The following is a 23,005-nucleotide window of genomic DNA, read 5'->3' on the forward strand; positions in this document are numbered from 1 at the left end:
ATCATACACTCTGCATGCGGTGTATATAAGGATAATGCATAACTTGTTTTTAATATTAGTATTGTTTTTAGTTTTTATAAAAGAAAAGATTATTATAATTTACTTAGTACTACTTACAGATGGATCTTCCTCTCGTTTTAACATAATTACTGAATGTATTTTAGTAGTGAAAGAGACCATTGTAATTTTGTGTATTTTCATTACATTTTACCTTCTATGTAACTTAAAAAACTATAGAACACAAATAGCGTAATAAAGAGGATGCTAGTTATTAGTGACATCATATGCTGAGGTTAGCTGTATGGAAATGTAAGTAGTGAGCTCAGTATAACAGATGTTTGTTATCTGTAATGTCAAGTGGTACCACATGCTATTATGTTAAAGTAAGTCATCATCACTTGGATATAATGGTATGTATTTATGTTGTACAAGCTGATATAATTGCAATAAGTGTTTAGTTGTTATTTAAATCCCAATTCTCATCATGTTCTTGTATTCATATAGCACCCAAGACAGCTACACAATAGCGGAAATCGATATGCAATAAACAATTTAAAAATTTACAACCAACTGTGCCCTTCTTACTATTGTGGATCGTACTATGATAATGTTTGTGGATTTCAAAAAGACTTTTCCCTGTGTTTGCAGGGAAACTATAGATCAAATAATTCAAGAATTTGGTGTAAAGTCTATATTAGCAAGTATAATTTGTGCTGCTGAATATTAGGTGGGTAGATCATGTAACTAATGAGGAGGTTCTGAATAGAACAGAGGGGAGTTTGTGACACAACTTGACTAAAAGAACGGATCAGTTGATAAGACACATTGTGAGATGTCAAGGGATCACCAATTTAGTATTGATGGGAAGTGTGTGTGTGTGTGTGTGGGGGGGGGGGGGGGGGGGGGGGGGGGGAGGGGGGGGGGGAAGTGAATACAGTACACAGATTCAGAAGGATGTAAGTTGCAGCAGTTAGTTAGAGATGAAGAAGCTTACATGGGATAGAGCAGCAGGAAGAGCTACATCAAACCAGCCTTCAGACTGAAGATCTAACAGTAAGAGTAACAACAACTCTTGAAACACAAACAGATAGTATTGAGTGTGAAATTTAGAGAAGTATCTCAGCCATTCAAAATAAAAACAAGTGTATCTCAGTTTGAGGCTTATCCTTAATTCTTGTTAACTGTGTTCTAGAAAATACTTGAAAAACTTGAGAATTAGGAATGAAGTATTGATGAATATAACTTTTCACCAAATAGACTGGGAAGACAAAAATACTTGAATAAACTGTCTCACATTCACAAATGGCTTTGCTATATTTATGAAAACGTTATCTCTGCTGTAGTACATATTAATATTTCAGAAGAAATAACTGTTTGGATCAACTTTAGAATTTCTGGGAGTGGTGGGTTGGGGATGGAAATTTAATGAACATTAAAAATGCACCAATATTTCTAAAAACAGTTATTGGCCAAATACAGAAGGTTTGATAAATTTAAATATCTTAGGGTGATAATCCAAGAAAACAGTTTCGAAAAAGCCACTATAGGTATAAGGATACATAACATGGGATGGGCATACAGTATTGTTAAAGACCTTTACAATAAAAAACAGCTGTCTAAAAATGCAAAATAAGGCATTCCAATACAACAGTAGAGCCAGAATGTCTATATCCAAGTGAATGTTTAGCATTAACCTATAATATTAATAAATTAGAATTATTATTAAGGTGAATCATTAGGACAATATTAGACCTACAAAAACTACAGAAGGCTGGAAATTACAAAACTATGAAATTGAGTGAAATATAGAGAATGTATCAGAGGTAACGAGATAAAGAAGATAGATATTTTTTTGACATTTATAAAGAATCCAAGACAGTAGACTAGCCAAGAAGATCTTCAAATGTTTCTGGGATAAGAAATCAACAACAAGTTAGATCCACAAAGTAAAAAGGATTTAGATAAAACTAATAGAAAAGCTGAAGAAATAACTGACAGTAATGTTTAAGGAAAGAGTGTTGAATGGAAGGACTCCAGGGTAGGAGTGTGAAAATAACTCGTCTGGAGGGGTCAGAAGACAGAAATGAGAAGCACAGTGAACAGATGAAAGAGCACTGGAAGAAACTGAAATTAGAATTAAGAAACTGAAATTAGCAAGTGGTCTGTAGTTGGTCCATCTTAGGGAAAAATAGATAAATAAATATATAAAAATAAAAAAAAAGTACAGGTAACCATAATATGGCTGCACTAACTGTGATGTATGCTGCTCCATTGTGGCCAAGAATGGATGAATAATTTCTGCTAGTTACAACAGTCAAACACTTTTGGATCAGGAATAGAAGAGGCATTTATTGGTGTAATGCAAATGAAATGGTGATGGGAGACACACAAATTTACATCTACATACATGCTCTGCAACCCACTGTACGGCGCATGATGGAGGGTACCTTGTACCAGTAATAGTCATTTCCGTTCCTGTTCCACTTGGAAAGAGAGTGAGGTAAAAATGACTGTGTATATGCCTCCATATAAGCACTAATTTCTCTTAACTTAATTTTGTGGTCCTTAAGCAAAATGTACACTGCAGTTAGCTTCAAATGCTAGTTCTCTACATTTTCTCAGCGGTGTTCCTCGAAACTGATGTTGCCTTCCCTCCAGGAACTCCCATTTGAGTTCTCAAAGCATATCCACAGTACTTGCACATCAATCGAATCTACCTGTAACAAATCGAGTGGCCCACCTCTGAACTGCTTTCGGGCCTTCCTTTAATCCAACCTGGTGGGTATCCCAGAGAGCAGTGCTTAAGAATGGGTCACACTACTGTTCTATGTGTGGACTCCTTTGCAAATGAATTGTACTTATGTAAAAACTAATGTCAGCCATAGACCTTACCTACTACAGTCACTACATGCTTGTTCCAGGTCATATTTTGCAACATTATGCCCAGAGTGTTTCAAGCAGTACACTATTAATGCTGTATTTGAACATTAGAGGATTGTTCTTCCTACACATCTGCATTAACTTATATTTTTCCACACTTAGAGCAAGCTGCCATTCCTCACACCAGCTAGAAACTTTGTCTAAATCAACTTCTCTCCTCATAGAGTCACTAAACAATGATGCCCTCCCATACACCACAGCATCATCGACAGACAGTCACCGATTGCTGCTGACACTGTCTGTCAGATCATTTCGTACATATATAGAGAATAACAGTGGCCCTATCACACTTCTCTGGGACACTCCCAGCCATACCCTTGACCCTGATGAACAATTGCCACCGAGGACAATATACTGTGTTCTACTGCTTAAGAAGTCTTCAAGCCACTCACATATCTGGGAACCTACTTCATAACCAGGTGGCTAAAGGCAGATCTCTGATGGGTTCCAAGAAAAGATACAGATAAAAGCATACCAGTAGACAGCTAGATGAAATTAAGCCTACAAAACATGCAGGAAAAAGCAGGCAACAGCAGGCTCATCATGGTGCAAAATTAACTATGTGAACTGAAGCTCTGATTTAGGAAATTAATTGTTGATCTTGCATCAGTGTAAAAATTTGACCTGTATAACACATACTACTTGTTGGAGAAAAATCTGTAGTACAATATAGCACAGAAACCTTAATAATAATAAATTCTACACATGTTTATTTCCTGCCAACTAAGATATGAGATAACAGCACAGAACAAATCAGTCCATTACATTCGCACATCATGCAACAACTTTGATACTTGGCACACAAAGATTTAATAGCAAGTAAAATATAATTGTTGGATGAATCTGCCCTATTCCTTTAGACTGTTGACATCAAATTAGTCTGCATGAGACAAACAGGCACACTGTATGGTGGAACAAAAGATTTAGGGTCAGAGCATAAGGGCATGCAATTGTTAAAACATACCATAAATACTTGCAAATATTTAGAAAGTAGCTTAGTCTCAGACATTACAACAATCCAACAAAAGGTAGCACTCTATGGGCTTCAAAGCAATTTATTGATCCTGATACTACTGCTCATAAGAACAACAGTCGAAAAACTAATCCCCCCAAGGGGAGATGACATTAATACCATGTGACACACCTTCTAGACTTGATAATGGCATCAATTCAAAGATGAAGAGAGTCCACAAGTTTCCTCAAGTGTGCCACATCCAGTTGAAGCCACTTGATCAGATCTTGTAGACACCAAATTGTGAGGATGTCAGTTGCAATGTTCCATCCACTGTTCAAAATAGCCCCAGGCATTTTCTGTAGGATTAAGACCGGTCTGTTCACCGGGCCAGTCAAGATGCAATAAGGGGATAAATGTCGGATAGCGCTTCATCAATTTAGAACCAAACTGTCAACGTTCAACTAAACATAGACCTCAAGCTACAGTGCAATCTGTTTCTCTCACCTAAGATTTTGAATCGACATCTGTTGGACTCACCATTTCATAAGCAAATTCACACCTTCCAACTGAACTTTGAGCTACACTATAGATCAGTCTATGATTCCAAACAACAATTGAGATCCCAGAATGAGATTTTCACTCTGCAGTGGAATGTGCGCTGATATGAAACTTCCTGGCAGATTAAAACTGTGTGCCAGGCCGAGATTTGAACTCGGAACCTTTGCAAAGGTCCCGAGTTCGAGTCTCGGCCCGGCACACAGTTTTAATCTGCCAGGAAGTTTCAATAATTGAGATGTAATGGAAGTATTGACATTGTTTCTAATGATCGTCAAACCAGTGTATGTGAACAAGCATATTGTGCGTCCACAGGATCCTCATCATTACAAACTAGAATATCCTGGTTCATGTTAACTGGAACCTGAATGAATGGGTCCAAGTTATGATACAAAGACACATCCGTCTCCCTCCCTCCCTCCCTCTCTCTCTCTCTCTCTCTCTCTCTCTCTCTCTCTCTCTCTCCCTCCCTCCCTCTCCCTCCCCCCTCCCCCTCCCCCCCCGAAAAAAAGAAATATCATACGACAACCTGTGACATGAGCTAACCATTTGACACACTTTGGGTAAGTGCCTTATTGGGCAGACTGTGCACTTGATACCTTGGCTTTTCAGGCCACACTAAATGTCTCCCTTCACCTTCCGATTTCTGTGTTGCTTAGACTAATGAAGACATGCAGCTTTACGTGCCACTGTGAGCAATGGTCTTTCACTATGTGCCAGGCTACAAATATCTGCTGCACACAGTTCCCTTCGCAAGTTTTATTTGGAAACTAGTTGAGATGAACCTGCAGTCCCTAAAAGCATCGCTGGCCGTTGTGGCCAAGCGGTCCTAGGCACTTCAGTTTGGAAACACGCGACTGCTACGGTTGCAGGTTCGAATCCTGTCTCGGGCATGGATGTGTGTGATGTCCTTCAGTTAGTTAGGTTTAAGTAGTTCTAAGTCTAGGGGACTGATGACCTCAGATGTTAAGTCCCATAGTGCTCAGAGCCATTTGAACCATTCTGAACCTAAAAGCTTCAAATCCTGCTGGGTTTGAAGCTGACTGTCATTGCCAAGGCACAAAAATTGTCTCCACCCTGTCAGGTAGCATCTTTTTCCACCCACTATTCTTGTTCTGTTTTACACGGCTGCAAGTGGTGCACCACTCCATGTAGAGACAGTATTACGCACCGACAAATTAGGCAACTTCATGGACATGGACACATACAGAAACGGCAGCTCCCGTCTGTCGTGTTTCCATTTTGACCCACCTTACTGGCACATACACGACACCTCACTACCGAGGCTTACCTAAAAGGGTGTCACACAGCTGCCTGGCATCAATTCTACACCACCCATAGCACTCAAAAGCTAGCGGTGTGCTCATTTAATGGGATGATTAATACTGAATCTGGTAAGTACATACATACACACACTAGTTCATTCATTCATCATGTTCCACAGATTCCATCAAGGAGGAAAGCCTACAAGAGAGAGAAATGAGTCAAAATATCTATTAATAAGAGAAGCAGCAACTGCTGACTTATTCTGTCAACGATATTTTCAATAAATTATCACTATACTGCCTAGAATTATCTATAACCTTACATTGGAAAAATGCATCCTAGTAAATTAGCAGCAAAGCCGCTACTTTAAATAAATAAATAAAAAACCTACTTCCTCAGCCATATTAAGAAGCTGCTGGGTGTCTGAGAGACAACCGAGATTTCGGCATGCAAATAGTGCATTTGCACCCGTGCACAACTCTTTCACTTGGCTCCACAGTTTCCTCACCGTCACATCACACCGAGCACGGAGAAGGGCAAACTGTGAACAGACTACATTTAGATGGCAATGTTATTGTATACAAGTTGCTATCATATCTCATTTCTCAGCAACATAGATCACAAACAAAACAAATTTTCGGTATTATTGTTTTTGTCATGCCAAAGACATGATAGAATTTTTATCTGGTAGGGACAGAGACAATAATTTCACAGATTGTTGCTCTCAGGCTTCCATGAAACTGTAACTTATTGAGTTTCGTTATTGAAAAAAGCCTTTCAGTGCACTTATGCTGATGGAAACATTGATAGTTTGAAATCTCATTACCGAGAAGGGAAACTACTTGCATCTGCACAGGGGGGCAAATGGTGATGGAAACACACAACATTTAGGAAACTATCTTTGGAATTTTTTCGAGACCATAATGAATACTTCAAAACTTGCATTATCTTTAACATATGCAAGCTTAGGGAAATGGACAGTGTCTTTTTTTTTTCCTCTTTTTTTTTTGTCAGAATCTATCCCTTGCACAATGTGATTTTCTTAAATGCATCCCCACGCAACCATAAATAAGTTGTTTCTCACCTTGCAGTGTCTTACTGAGGGCAGTGAGTAGTCAAGTCCACTTTTTCCTTAATAAATTCGAAAATAGAGGGTTTTAAATTAAAAAATTGCTCCAGGCATGCTCCTTGACTTAACTGACATACTTTCAGTAACATATAAATTCTGCATAGTCTTAGTTCAGTTCCATCCAAAACTGTTGAAACTGACAGTGTAATAATGCGCACGAGTTCAGAAAATTTACCATTTGTACCATCAAATGATTTGTGTGCTCTGTGCCTGCAAATCTAGCACAAAGTCCTTGACGTACAGAAAAAAAGAATAATATTTTGATCTTTCATCATAACTAAATCTTTAAATACTTTCTGCACACAGATGCAACATTGTTATATAAGGAATCTGCGGTAACCATTAATTATGCAATTCCGTAATAGATACTGGAATTCTAAACCTTCTCTTCTGTCATCCTGATTCATTTTTAAAGGCCTGTGATGACTAATCACTACACTGCTTCTTTTTGTGCAAACAGCCACTGGGCCTGCCAACTTTCTTTACACCACACTACTATTCTGCCAGATCGAAGAACATCGTGTCGACTGAACTGTACCACACCGCAATGCTAAAAGATAGGTCGCACTGCACCGAGTATTCTGAGAAGAACTGAACACCGCCGAGCCTCAGCCTCGACGGGTGTGACACGCCGTGCTCGTGTGCAGTGCCGCACATTGAAGTCGACACCGGTGCAAATGCTACTGCGAGTACCTCAAACACTTCTTACACAACGGAATGCAGTGTGTTATCGTGGAGACAAAGAAATGTCAGGAGTACCCCACAAAAGTGTGATAAGACAGCTCATGTTATCCGTATACATAAACTATCTCAAGAAACCAGATGGCAGTTATAAGAGTCGAGGGACATGAAAGGGAAGCAGTGGTTGGGAAGGGAGTAAGACAGGGCTGTAGTCTCTCCCCGATGTTATTCAATCTGTATATTGAGCAAGCAGTAAAGGAAACAAAAGAAAAATTCGGAGTAGGTATTAAAATGCATGGAGAAGGAAAAAAAAACTTTGAGGTTCGCCGATGACATTGTAATTCTGTCAGAGACAGCAAAGGACTTGGAAGAACAGTTGAATGGAATGGAAAGTGTCTTGAAAGGAGGATATAAGATGAACATCAACAAAAGCAAAACAAGGATAATGGAATGTAGTCGAATTAAGTCGGGTGATGCTGAGGGAATTAGATTAGGAAATGAGACACTTAAAGTAGTAAAGGAGTTTTGCTATTTGGGGAGCAAAATAACTGATGATGGTCGAAGTAGAGAGGATATAAAATGTAGACTGGCAATGGCAAGGAAAGTGTTTCTGAAGAAGAGAAATTTGTTAACATCGAGTATAGATTTAAGTGTCAGGAAGTCATTTCTGAAAGTATTTGTATGGAGTGTAGCCATGTATGGAAGTGAAACATGGACGGTAAATAGTTTGGACAAGAAGAGAATAGAAGCTTTCGAAATGTGGTGCTAGAGAAGAATGCTGAAGATTAGATGGGTAGATCACATAACTAATGAGGAAGTATTGAACAGGATTGGGGAGAAGAGAAGTTTGTGGCACAATTTGACCAGAAGAAGGGATCAGTTGGTAGGACATGTTCTGAGGCATCAAGGGATCACCAATTTAGTATTGGCACAACTTGACCAGAAGAAGGGATCAGTTGGTAGGACATGTTCTGAGGCATCAAGGGATCACCAATTTAGTATTGGAGGGCAGCGTGGAGGGTAAAAATCGTAGGGGGAGACCAAGAGATGAATACACTAAGCAGATTCAGAAGGATGTAGGTTGCCGTAGGTACTGGGAGATGAAGAAGTTTGCACAGGATAGAGTAGCATGGAGAGCTGCATCAAACCAGTCTCAGGACTGAAGACCACAACAACAACATCTCAAGAACAGGGTGAGCAGCAATCTGTGATTCTTTGCTGATCACATAATAGTGTACAGGACAGTGTTGCATTTGAGTGACTGCAGGAGGTTACAGGATGCAATTTGTTGGGGGGGGGGGGGGGGAGGGGGGACCTCTGTCTGAACAGGCCCCGGAAGGCCCGACAGTACCGACCACCTGCCTTGTCGTCCTTATCACACAGGTGTCACTGGATGCGGATACAGAGGGGTACATGGTGAGTGCACCACTCCCCGGCCGTACGTCAGTTTACGAGTACGAGACTGGAGCTGCTACTTCTCAATCGAGCAACTCCTCAGTTTGCCTCACAAGGGCCGAGTGCACCCCACTTGCCAACAGCACTCGGCAGACTGGATGTTCAGAAGAATGAAAGCTTGCTCTAAATGTGAGCAAATGTAAGTTAATGCAGATCGGTAGAAATAACAATTCCGTAATGTTCGAGTACAGTATATGAAACACTCACGTTGACTAAATATCTATGCGTAACATTGCTCAGAGTGACACAATGGAACAAGGACCTACGGTCGGTTGTAGGTAAAGTGAATGATTGACTGTTTTACTGTGAAAATTGTAAGGAAGTGTTGCTAATCTATAAAGGAGGTCACGTACAGTGGTGGTAGTCATGGTGGCGGAACGTGTAGGGTGCTCAACAGCGAGTCATCGGCGCCTGTACTCAAATAAAAGAGTACTAGTTGTGACGAGCGTGCAATAAAACATAAATTAAAACATTCGATCCGCAGCCATTTTGGGAATTTCTCACTTGCACTGTCACACAAAACAGCAAAAGGTGGGTGCCAAGGCAGTGAGTGACTAAATTACGTGGACTATAACTTCACGTTTAAAATAGTGGAACAAGGAATTGTGCCTACACGATCAATTGGAAAGTAAATGATGAAGCAACCACCCTTGAAACACATTAAAATCTTAGGCATCAGAGTAGAGTTTCCTATTCAGAGGTGCGATACAAGTACTTGCTCCCACTGCTATGACCAGGAGGAGGAACGCCACAGTCTTCTCAGTTTCAGAGGCCTCAATTTCTTGTTCTCCAACCTTAACCTCTCCTCCTCCCACAGATGCATAATGAGTAGTGAACAGGGAGGTAACTGCCATATAGTGCAGATGCTGAGTAGCAGATGTTGTTGTTGTTGTGGTCTTCAGTCCTGAGACTGGTTTGATGCAGCTCTCCATGCTACTCTATCCTGTGCAAGTTTCTTCATCTCCCAGTACCTACTGCAACCTACATCCTTCTGAATCTGCTTAGTGTATTCATCTTTTGGTCTCCCCCTGCGATTTTTACCCTCCACGCTGCCCTCCAATACTAAATTGGTGATCCCTTGATGCCTCAGAACATGTCCTACCAACCGATCCCTTCTTCTGGTCAAGTTGTGCCACAAACTTCTCTTCTCCCCAATCCTATTCAATACCTCCTCATTAGTTACGTGATCTACCCATCTAATCTTCAGCATTCTTCTATAGCACCACATTTCGAAAGCTTCTATTCTCTTCTTGTCCAAACTATTTATCGTCCATGTTTCACTTCCATACATGGCTACACTCCATACAAATACTTTCAGAAACGACTTCCTGACACTTAAATCTATACTCGATGTTAACAAATTCCTCTTCTTGAGAAACGCTTTCCTTGCCATTGTCAGTCTACATTTTATATCCTCTCTACTTCGACCATCATCAGTTATTTTGCTCCCCAAATAGCAAAACTCCTTTACTACTTTAAGTGTCTCATTTCCTAATCTAATACCCTCAGCATCACCAGACTTAATTCGACTACATTCCATTATCCTCGTTTTGCTTTTGTTGATGTTCATCTTATATCCTCCCTTCAAGACACCATACATTCCGTTCAACTGCTCTTCCAAGTCCTTTGCGGTCTCTGACAGAATTACAATGTCATCGGCGAACCTCAAAGTTTTTATTTCTTCTCCATGGATTTTAATACCGACTCTGACTTTTTCTTTTGTTTTCTTCAATGCTTGCTCAATATACAGATTGAATAACATCGGGGAGAGGCTACAACCCTGTCTTACTCCCTTCCCAACCACTGCTTCTCTTTCATGTCCCTCGACTCTTATAACTGCCATCTGGTTTCTGTACAAATTGTAAATAGCCTTTCGCTCCCTGTATTTTACCCCTACCACCTTTAGAATTTGAAAGAGAGTATTCCAGTCAACAATGTCAAAAGCCTTCTCCAAGTCTACAAATGCTAGAAACGTAGGTTTGCCTTTCCTTAATCTTTCTTCTAAGATAAGTCGTAAGGTCAGTATTGCCTCACGTGTTCCCATTTTTCTACGGAATCCAAACTGATCTTCACCGAGGTCGGCTTCTACTAGTTTTTCCATTCGTCTGTAAAGAATTCGTGTTAGTATTTTGCAGCTGTGGCTTATTAAACTGATTGTTCGGTAATTTTCACATCTGTCAACGCCCGCTTTCTTTGGCATTGGAATTATTATATTCTTCCTGAAGTCTGAGGGTACCTCGCCTGTTTCATACATCTTGCTCACCATATGGTAGAGTTTTGTCAGGACTGGCTCTCCCAAGGCCGTCAGTAGTTCCAATGGAATGTTATCTACTCCGGGGGCCTTGTTTCGATTCAGGTCTTTCAGTGCTCTGTCAAACTCTTCACGCAGTATCGTATCTCCCATTTCATCTTCATCTACATCCTCTTCCATTTCCATAATATTGTCCTCAAGTACATCACCCTTCTATAGACCCTCTATGTACTCCTTCCACCTTTCTGCTTTCCCTTCTTTGCTTAGAACTGGGTTTCCATCTGAGCTCTTGATGTTCATGCGAGTGGTTCTCTTATCTCTAAAGGTCTCTTTAATTTTCCTGTAGGCAGTATCTATCTTACCTCTAGTGAGATAAGCCTCTACATCCTTACATTTGTCCTCTAGCCATCCCTGCTTAGCCATTTTGCACTTCCTGTCGATCTCATTTTTGAGACGTTTGTATTCCTTTTTGCCTGCTTCATTTACTGCATTTTTATATTTTCTCCTTTCATCAATTAAATTCAATATTTCTTCTGTTACCCAAGGATTTCTACTAGCCCTCGTCTTTTTACCTACTTGATCCTCTGCTGCCTTCACTACTTCATCCTAAATCTCTGTCTTACCATTATATAATCTATCTGATACCTTTTAGTATCTCCAGGGTTCTTCCATGTATACAACCTTCTATCGTGATTCTTAAACCAAGTGTTAGCTATGATTAAGTTGTGCTCTGTGCAAAATTCTACCAGGCGGCTTCCTCTTTCATTTCTTAGCCCCAATCCATATTCACCTACTACGTTTCCTTCTCTCCCTTTTCCTACACTCGAATTCCAGTCACCCATGACTATTAAATTTTCTTCTCCCTTCACTATCTGAATAATTTCTTTTATTTCATCATAAATTTCTTCAATTTCTTCGTCATCTGCAGAGCTAGTTGGCATATAAACTTGTACTACTGTAGTAGGTGTGGGCTTCGTATCTATCTTGGCCACAATAATGCGTTCACTATGCTGTTTGTAGTAGCTTACCCGCATTCCTATTTTCCTATTCGTTATTAAACCTACTCCTGCATTACCCCTATTTGACTTTGTATTTATAACCCTGTATTCGCCTGACCAGAAGTCTTGTTCCTCCTGCCACCAAACTTCACTAATTCCCACTATATCTAACTTTAACCTATCCATTTCCCTTTTTAAATTTTCTAACCTACCTGCCCGATTAAGTGATCTGACATTCCACGCTCCGATCCGTAGAACGCCAGTTTTCTTTCTCCTGATAATGACGTCCTCCTGAGTAGTCCCCGCCCGGAGATCCGAATGGGGGACTATTTTACCTCCAGAATATTTTACCCAAGAGGACGCCATCATCATTTAATCATACAGTAAAGCTGCATGCCCTCGGGAAAAATTACGGCCGTAGTTTCCCCTTGCTTTCAGCCGTTCGCAGTACCAGCACAGCAAGGCCGTTTTGATTATTGTTACAAGGCCAGATCAGTCAATCATCCAGACTGTTGCCCTTGCAACTACTGAAAAGGCTGCTGCCCCTCTTCAGGAACCACACGTTTGTCTGGCCTCTCAACAGATACCCCTCCGTTGTGGTTGTACCTACGGTACGGTTATCTGTATCGCTGAGGCACGCAAGCCTCCCCACCAACGACAAGGTCCATGGTTCATAGGGGGGGGGGGGGGGGGGGGGGGGGGAGTAGCAGATAGGCACAACAAAAAGACTCTCACAATTAAAGCTTTAGGCAATTGGCCTTTGTCAACAATAGACGACAGACACACACAAACACACACACACACACACACACACACACACACACACACACTCTCTCTCTCTCTCTCTCTCTCTCTCTCTCTCTCTCTCTCTCTCTGCAGTGTGGTTTCAGTTGCCTGGGACTGCAGTTGTGTGTGCGAGTAGCATTTGTTTAAGTGTGTGTGTGTGTGTGTGTGTGTGTGTGTGTGTGTGTGTGTGTGTGTGTGTCTGTGTGTGTGTGTCTAATTGTGAAAGTCTTTTTATTGTGCCTATCTGCAGCTCTGCATCTGCACTATATGGTTCATAATATTGTTACATTTCATCCTGGATTTTCCACTGTTGGATTTGTGAGGTAACTGCATGGAGAGGAGCAGCACATTTGGAAACAGTAACATCCAAACCGCCATCCTTCACTGCCTCATCTGCTGCTTCATTACCCTGAATGCCCAGGCTTGAAGGGCACTTTCGGTGTCAGGAATGTGTCTTCTCCTGTGCCCTCAAGATCACATATAATTCAGCAAAGTGAATCTTCACAACACAGTCTGGAAATAACACAGCACAGCTGACAGAATTATCCTGCTTAGTCCCATCATTAATCATAGCTAACACTTGGTTCAAGAATCATAAAAGAAAGTTGTATACATGGAAGAATCCTGGAGATACTAGAAGGTATCAGATAGGTTATATAATGGTAAGACAGAGATTTAGGAACCAGGTTTTAAATTGTAAGACATTTCCAGGGGCAGATGTGGACTCTGACCACAATCTATTGGTTATGAACTGTAGATTAAAACTGAAGAAACTGAAAAAGGGCGGAATTTAAGGAGATGGGACCTGGATAAACTGACTAACCCAGAGGTTATACAGAGTTCCAGGAGCAGCATAAGCGAACAATTGACAGGAATGGGGGAAAGAAATACAGTAGAAGAAGAATGGGTAGCTCTGAGAGATGAAGTAGTGAAGGCAGCAGAGGATCAAGTAGGTAACAAGATGAGGGCTGGTAGAAGTCCTTGGGTAACAGAAGAAATATTGAATTTAATTGATGAGAGGACAAAATATAAAAACACAGTAAATGAAGCAGGCAAAAGGGAATACAAACGTCTCAAAAATGAGATCGACAGGAAGTGCAAAATGGCTAAGCAGGGATGGCTAGAGGACAAATGTAAGGATGTAGAGGCTTATCTCACTAGGGGTAAGATAGATACTGCCGACAGGAAAATGAAAGAGACCTTTGGAGAAAAGAGAGCCACTTGTATGAATATCAAGAGCTCAGATGGAAACCCAGTTCTAAGCAAAGAAGGGAAAGCAGAAAGGTGGAAGGAGTATACAGAGGGTCTATACAAGGGTGATGTACTTGAGGACCATATTATGGAAATGGAAGATGATGTAGATGAAGATGAAATGGGAGATACGATACTGTGTGAAGAGTTTGACAGAGCACTGAAAGACCTGAGTCAAAACAAGGCCTCGGGAGTAGACAATGTTCCATTGGAACTACTGACGGCCTTGGGAGAGCCAGTCCTGACAAGACTCTACCATATGGTGAGCAAGATGTATGAGACAGGCGAAATACCCTCGGACTTCAAGAAGAATATAATAATTCCAATCCCAAAGAAAGCAGGTGTTGACAGATGTGAAAAATACCGAACTATCAGTTTAATAAGTCACTGCTGCAAAATACTAACGCTAATTCTTTACAGACGAATGGAAAAACTGGTAGAAGCCGATCTCACGCGAAGATCAGTTTGGATTCCGCAGAAATGTTGGAACACGTGAGGCAATACTGACCCTATGACTTACCTTAGAAAATACATTAAGGAAAGGCAAACCTACGTTTCTAGCATTTGTAGGATTAGAGAAAGCTTTTGAGAATGTTGACTGGAATACTCTCTTTCAAATTCTAAAGGTGGCAGGGGTAAAATACAGGTAGCAAAAGGCTATTTACAATTTGTACAGAAACCAGAGTCGAGGGGCATGAAAGGGAAGCAATGGGTGGGAAGGGAGTGAGACAGGGTTGTAGCCTCTCCCTGATGTTATTCAATCTGTATATTGAGCAAGCAGTGAAGGAAACAAAAGAAAAATTCAGAGTAGATATTAAAATCCATGGAGAAGAAATAAAAACTTTGAGGTTCACCGATGACATTGCAATTCTGTCAGAGACAGCATAGGACTTGGAAGAGCAGTTGAACGGAATGGACAGTGTCATGAAAGGAGGGTATAAGATGAACATCAACAAAAGCAAAATGAGGATAATGAAATGTAGTCGAATTAAGTCTGGTGATGCTGAGGGAATTAGATTAGGAAATGAGACACTTAAAGTAGTAAAGGAGTTTTGCTATTTGGGAAGCAAAATAACTGAGGTTGGTCGAAGTAGACAGGATATCAAATGTAGACTGGCAATGGCAAGGAAAGCGTTTCTCAAGAAGAGGAATTTGTTAACATCGAGTATAGATTTAAGTGTCAGGAAGTCGTTTCTGAAAGTATTTGTATGGAGTGTAGCCATGTATGGAAGTGAAACATGGACGATAAATAGTTTGGACAAGAAGAGAATAGAAGTTTTCGAAATGTGGTGCTACAGACGAATGCTGAAGATTAGATGGGTAGATCACATAACTAATGAGGAGGTAGTGAATAGAATTGGGGAGAAGAGGAGTTTGTGGCACAACTTGACTAGAAGGAGGGACCGGTTGGTAGGACATGTTCTGAGGCATCAAGGAATCACCAATTTAGCATTGGAGGGCAGCGTGGAGGGTAAAAATTGTATAGGGAGGCCAAGAGATGAATACACTAAGCAGATTCAAAAGGATGTAGGTTGCAGTAAGTACTGGGAGATGAAGAAGCTTGCATAGGATAGAGTAGGATGGAGAGCTGCATCAAACCAGTCTCAGGACTGAAGACAACAACAACAACAGTCCCATCAGTGTAAACAACCACAGTCACAGTGTTCAGCTAAAATTCTGGAAAACACTGATTCAAAAACAGAGGGCAGACTAAAAATCTTCTTTTACACCGATAGATCTAAAATAATACTGGGTCTCCCTATTAACCCAGAGTGGCAACGACTCCAACTGCGACGAATGACAGAAATATCGTCTGCACTGAGTCTTGCTGAATGGCCTCACTGCCTGTGGCCTGTCTATAGTTGGTCCAGTGGAGGATGAGCAACAGTACGGAATGCTGGCAGTTGTGGTGTGGACAGTAGGCTTCACGCGTGATGCACCGTGAAGAGCCACCGTCAGATGACAAGCGGTGGTTCACCAGCCTCAATACAGAGGCTACGAATTGGGCTCATTCTGTACACTCCTGTCACCAACCGAATCCCCTCGTGATGAACAGTTATCTTAAGATAGTAGTGCTGAGCCACAAACCGTACAACTATAGACAATGAGGGACCACTAAAACACCTTGTAAAACTGAAGCGGACATGTTAGGTCTGCTCCCAGTGTCCTTCAGCTGAGGCATTTAAAGATATTCAGTGGCTTTAAACTCTTGGCCACAAAAGCCTTTAGATGTGGTAATCACATGAGGCATACACAGAAAGTGATACCAAAATCTTCACTGAACTTTTAAAATTAAAAACAGTGTCCCTCATTGTAAGATGAGGCAGGTTAAAAGGGAACGACCAAGGGGCTGACCATTTGTTCTAGTTTATTTTCTGTGCAGCTAGTGAGGGCCACACTATGGTAACTACTGGGCAACATGTGGTCTGACCCCAGTTTTAGAAGGGGCGCTAAAGCTGCCTCCCTCCACGAGTTGGAAAGGCGTGGTTAACTATTGCATTAACACTAGAAGTACTGGACTTTGCCACATCACTTGAGGTACCACATGGTTCAGTTTTGGCCCACAGCAGGAACCCACCATTTTAATACCATTTTGGTGGTGCTTTGGGTGCCGCCATGTTAAAAGTGCACTCAGGATGTCTGTTTAAAGTGTAACCAAAGGATAATTTGGTCTCTACAATGAATAATACACTGTCAAAAATAAATTTTCAGAAATAAATATTTCTTTAATTTTGGGTATTTATTTTCATCAAGCATCATTAAAACAAGTAAGTTAAACAATGTTAGACGATTTTTCTTTATAAAAAGATTGAAAAAGAGTCAAAACATACTGTTTCATGAGTACTAAGAGTATTTTTACTTTTGCAGACAATTAAGGTAAGTACTAAGAATTTGTAAGAGTTTCTTAGATTCAGCAGGTGACTAATAGGTTCTGCATGTTTCATTGCTCATTGAACAAACAATTTCACTCTAGTATTATAAATATTTGGAAACATTTAGAAACAAAGAAGTGAACAGAACGGTCCAACCTGGGATGGGGCCACTGTTCAAACATTCGACACAAGATTTGGCTTGGCAGCTTTTGCACACAAATTTGTTGCACTTGAAACATATGTGTGATGTTTTATTTCCCTTTTTTCTTTCAGGAAATCTGAATTTGACAACACTTTCTATTTCTAGCTACTTCCAAGGACATATTGGCTCCTCTCTGCAGTTTGTAGGTGCCAGCAAGCTCATCTGCTACTCTGAGGATAAAGTCTCATCAGGAAATCTTAGAGATAAGTAACTTAAAAACTGTGTGAGCATTGATCAAGGCAAGATCAAGAATGCTGAAAAGACATGGACATGTCATTGGTGGTTGGCAGCTAAGATACTGTAGAGTCTAGTGTTTTGGTCAACCACACTCCTGGAAATTGAAATAAGAACACCGTGAATTCATTGTCCCAGGAAGGGGAAACTTTATTGACACATTCCTGTGGTCAGATACATCACATGATCACACTGACAGAACCACAGGCACATAGACACAGGCAACAGAGCATGCACAATGTCGGCACTAGTACAGTGTATATCCACCTTTCGCAGCAATGCAGGCTGCTATTCTCCCATGGAGACGATCGTAGAGATGCTGGATGTAGTTCTGTGGAACGGCTTGCCATGCCATTTCCACCTGGCGCCTCAGTTGGACCAGCGTTCATGCTGGACGTGCAGACCGCAGACCAAACATGCTCAATGGGGGACAGATCCGGAGATCTTGCTGGCCAGGGTAGTTGACTTACACCTTCTACAGCACGTTGGGTGGCACGGGATACATGCGGACGTGCATTGTCCTGTTGGAACAGCAAGTTCCCTTGCCGGTCTAGGAATGGTAGAACGATGGGTTCGATGACGGTTTGGATGTACCATGCACTATTCAGTGTCCCCTCGACGATCACCAGTGGTGTACCGCCAGTGTAGGAGATCGCTCCCCACACCATGATGCCGGGTGTTGGCCCTGTGTGCCTCGGTCGTATGCAGTCCTGATTGTGGCGCTCACCTGCACGGCGCCAAACACGCATACGACCATCATTGGCACCAAGGCAGAAGCGACTCTCATCGCTGAAGACGACACGTCTCCATTCGTCCCTCCATTCACGCCTGTCGCGACACCACTGGAGGCGGGCTGCACGATGTTGGGGCTTGAACGGAAGACGGCCTAACGGTGTGCGGGACCGTAGCCCAGCTTCATGGAGATGGTTGCAAATGGTCCTCGCCAATACCCCAGGAGCAACAGTGTCCCTAATTTGCTGGGAAGTGGAGGTGCGGTCCCCTACGGCACTGCGTAGGATCCTACGGTCTTGGCGTGCATCCGTGCGTCGCTGCGGTCCGGTCCCAGGTCGACGGGCACGTGCACCTTCCACCGACCACTGGCGACAACATCGATGTACTGTGGAGACCTCACGCCCCACGTGTTGAGCAATTCGGCGGTACGTCCACCCTGCCTCCCGCATGCCCACTATACGCCCTCGCTCAAAGTCCGTCAACTGCACATATGGTTCACGTCCATGCTGTCGCAGCATGCTACCAGTGTTAAAGACTGCGATGGAGCTCCGTATGCCACGGCAAACTGGCTGACACTGACGGCGGCGGTGCACAAATGCTGCGCAGCTAGCGCCATTCGACGGCCAACACCGCGGTTCCTGGTGTGTCCGCTGTGCCGTGCGTGTGATCATTGCTTGTACAGCCCTCTCGCAGTGTCCGGAGCAAGTATGGTGGGTCTGACACACCGGTGTCAATGTGTTCTTTTTTCCATTTCCAGGAGTGTATATCAACTCCACCTTTAATTTCACAATAAAACTTCGCAGTTTCTTGAAATTTCTTCTCAGTGTTCTTTTTGACATGACATCCAGTGTGCATATTACTCGGGATAAAAACTTTTCTTAGTTCTTCCTTTGGTAGACTGCAAGAAGCTTGTCACTCGACAGGTGTGTTGCATACAACATGTCATCAGCACTTTGCACCGCAGGAGAGGCCCCCGAGTGACCTCCAAACTAAATGAGTTCCTTTTTGTTTCAGCCCATCCGCTAGTTTTGTGGAGGTGGAAATGCCAGTCCTGGTGTTATGACCACAGCTGAGAACTTGCTGTGCCAACTTCATAACAGCATGGTAACCAAGACCCTTGCCCAGACCACAAGTTTCACGTTTGCCACTGTAAGAAAATCCATTCAGGAATATCGCCTGTCAGCCCCAAATAAAAACCAGTATTTTATCCCAAACTTATTAGGTTTTCTCGGCTTATACTGTATGAATGGGTACTTGCACTTGCAAGGATACAGCTGCTTGTTGACAGTCATATTCTTGCCTGGCTTGTAGCATGCAGTGCAACTTCAGTAAATAGATTCCCTACTTCCGAAGCAAGGCAAAATTTATCATTTTCCTTGCATTTCCTCCTCGATGACATAGAATCAAACCTAAGATGACTGCTGCACTGATATAAAACATTGCTCGATCTATGAGTTTCACATTACTTTTGTCTTAAACTGTTGTAATATATTCCAACAATACACGAATAGCATCGAAATGCATCCAGCAACTATTTAAGGGTCTGTAAGCTGGAGTTATCGACATCAAAGTGCGTTAAACTGCGTATGGGTCAAAAATGACAAATGTGGTACTTCTGGTATAACAGGTAAATTTTTCATACTTCTAGGTGGTGTAGGGGGATGAAATTTTGGTGAGTCATATAACCCCTAAATTATTAAAAGTCACGAGAGAGCTCAGTCTTGCAATGGTTATGGATGGGAGTAGGGTCCTTGACAAACTCTTGTGGGTCAAAAATGACACACACGGTACACCTAGTGTTCAAATGGAACAGGAATATTTCTTTTGCATCCTGGTGAAGGTACTGTATCATGCTGTATGGGATTCAATCCTTACCTGGGGCAGTCTCCTCGCACATGGAAAAAGGACAATAGCAGTCCTTGGCGTTGGCAGAATTAAAACTCCAGTCATTTCTCTCCATCAATGTGGCAGATAAGTGGATCTTTGCTTGCAATGGCAGTGATTGAACCAAAGTAACCTATCATGTCTCCAGGTGCATATTGTAGACACCCTTACTGTAGTATAGCAGTTGCAGGTCATCTGGCATATTTGCCACATGTCCCCCGTATGGCTTCCTGTACCTTCGAAGAGCTTGTGGAACAACTTATTGAGTCCAGAAACACTTGCCAAGACCCTTTCTTGTTCTTCCCAGTTGTCCATTGTACCTTTGCCCTCACAATTCGAAAAGCTGCAAAGTTCACGGCAGAAGGTTGACACATCACTCGGCCAAGCATCTCTTCCTGATAGCGGAGTGAGTCTGGTATACCACCTCTGAGGTCGGTCTCTCCTGTGCCAGCAGTGTCAGCTCCTAATCAACCTATCTAATATACTTTTCAGTTCCAACTGTGAGGCTCATAATTATCTTTTGTTTACAGAAAAGACAAAGAAGATATTTAATCATAATGTACAAAAGAAAGTAGCATATAGACATGTTTACAATGGATCTGTTCAGAATACATATTCTACACTTTCCAATTTCTTACTTCTTCTAAGATAAGTACTTATTGAATACAATTGCACCACAGCATGTACGTCCATTCCGAAATCTAGACATGGAAACTAAATTGACATTAAATGTATTTTTACACAATGTCAATGTGTAGGCTAGATCACAGTTCAGTTGAAACTGATTTTCACTGTCAGCATTACAATCAATTTAAGCTGTAAAGAGGTAAACGTTTTATACAAAAGAACTTGCACGTTCTTTCACCATAGCTCCACAAACTGCACTGAAAATGACATGTTTTGGAGAGACCTTTAATTCAGTCCATCATAGAAACTGCATATTTTTGTGGTATGAAGTACAAACAAAAAACCACCAAATATGGCATCTTAGCATTGTAGATGCTTAAATAAAAGTGGCGGCTGCTCTGTTTGTTTCTGTCAGCCAATCACAGCACATGACATGTGATCTCATCAGCCAATCACATCATACATTTATATTATTTCAACAAATATCTAACTATTTTATCTAAACAACCTGGCAATTGTGACAGACTAGTACGCAGCTTAGCCCAAGGCCTATGTTAGCTGGAAGGTAACAGTTTATATGTGAACTGGCGAAGCCAACAAATGTGAAAGCAAAAATCTGGTTGTGGTGACAGACTGACCCTAACTTTGCCCTAGTATGACTGGCTGATTAAAATGTCCTGTGCTGTGATTGGTTGACACAAGCAAACTGAGCAGCTACCTTGTCGGTTTCCGTGTTTCCAATGCTAACTTGCGCTATTTGGTGCTTTTCATGGTTGTGTATTACAAAAGCAGGGGTCAATGAAAGACAACATTAAAGATCCCTTCAAAAGGCACCTTTTCAGTTGTTTGTTGTGCTGTAGTGGCAAGAAGTATGACTTTTGCATATAACAACATTATCTGTAATGATACTCTGAAAATAGTTTAAGAATTCCAATATCCTTAAAAAAAAATATTCAGGTATCTGTTTTGCACAATATTCAAACTGGTTGCTTATACTGAATAAATATTGTACTTGACCCAGCAGATAATTTCATAAGAGGCATAAAATGCATCACAAAACTATCTCTAAAGCTCTCCTGACTAAGCTCCAATATGGAATATTATGAAAGCAGTAAAATATTCTGCTGTAATGCAGTGAACTGAATGAAGCTAATTATTTGTAAAAGAGGAACTCGAGAAGTCAAGGCACCAAAAAAAATGTGTGGACAGCATTTAAAGCATTAGGAATTCTACGTAATATTGCCATCCGCTTGTGATCATCCCTCTTGGGTTTACAGTATCAGTGATGTGGACTCATCAAAAGAAAATATAGCATTCAGTTAGAGGACTATAGAACAAACTATTTGCATTAATCACTGCAGACAATGATGTTGCAGTTTTTCAGGCTACAATATTAACCCAGCAGACTTCTAGAAGAAATGAAAAATTCAAGTGATAATTTCGACTCCACAACATATATTGGAAGCCACCATTTGCAGTATATTTATTTTATTATGTACAGCACTCTGTCTTCAGGCAACAAGTGGCCCATCGGGACCATCCGATTGCCATGTCATCCTCAGATGAGGATGCGGATAGGAGGGGCGTGTGGCCAGCACACCGCTCTCCCGGTCATTATGGTGGTTTTCTTTGACTATTTGGTCGAGTAGCTCCTCAATTGGCATCACGGGGCTCACTGCACACCTAAAAATGGCAACAGTGCATGGCAGCCAGGATGGTCACCCATCCAAGTGCCGGCCACGCCCGACAGTGCTTAACTTTGGTGATCTGATGGGAACCGGTGTATCCACTGTGGCAAGGCCGTTGCTGTTATGTACGCAGGATTTCTTGGAAATTGTTCACAGTATCTCACTGCATGCAGTAGTATTGGACATCGGTTTCCCATAAATCGAGGACACAGAATTGTTTAACATTAGTTTTTAGATGACAGCAGATGAGCACCAATATTGCTTGTGGTAATTACTTTCGAGTCAGTTGTTGGGCCCATTAACTGGCAAAAGAACTGTACACACATTTTCACAATGCTTTGATTTTTCAGCTCAAAGGCCCTACATGTAATCTGTGTGAAAGAAATGAAGTAATAATACTTAGTGCCAAAAACTTCTACAGCCATAAGCAGAAAATAATGGCCTTGATACAATTCTTACAGGCTGATGATCAGTATAAGAGGAAGCTGATATTTCTAC

At 41.6% G+C, this 23,005-nt stretch overlaps 1 pseudogene; it reads right to left on the reverse strand.

The window, feature by feature from the left end:
* Positions 1 to 22,509: 22,509 nt before the first annotated feature.
* On the reverse strand, positions 22,510 to 22,627 carry LOC126106968 (5S ribosomal RNA; annotated as a pseudogene).
* Between the last annotated feature and the right edge of the window lie 378 nt (positions 22,628 to 23,005).

This window comes from Schistocerca cancellata, chromosome 10 (genome assembly GCF_023864275.1).
Source record: "Schistocerca cancellata isolate TAMUIC-IGC-003103 chromosome 10, iqSchCanc2.1, whole genome shotgun sequence".
NCBI classification, from domain to species: domain Eukaryota; kingdom Metazoa; phylum Arthropoda; class Insecta; order Orthoptera; family Acrididae; genus Schistocerca; species Schistocerca cancellata.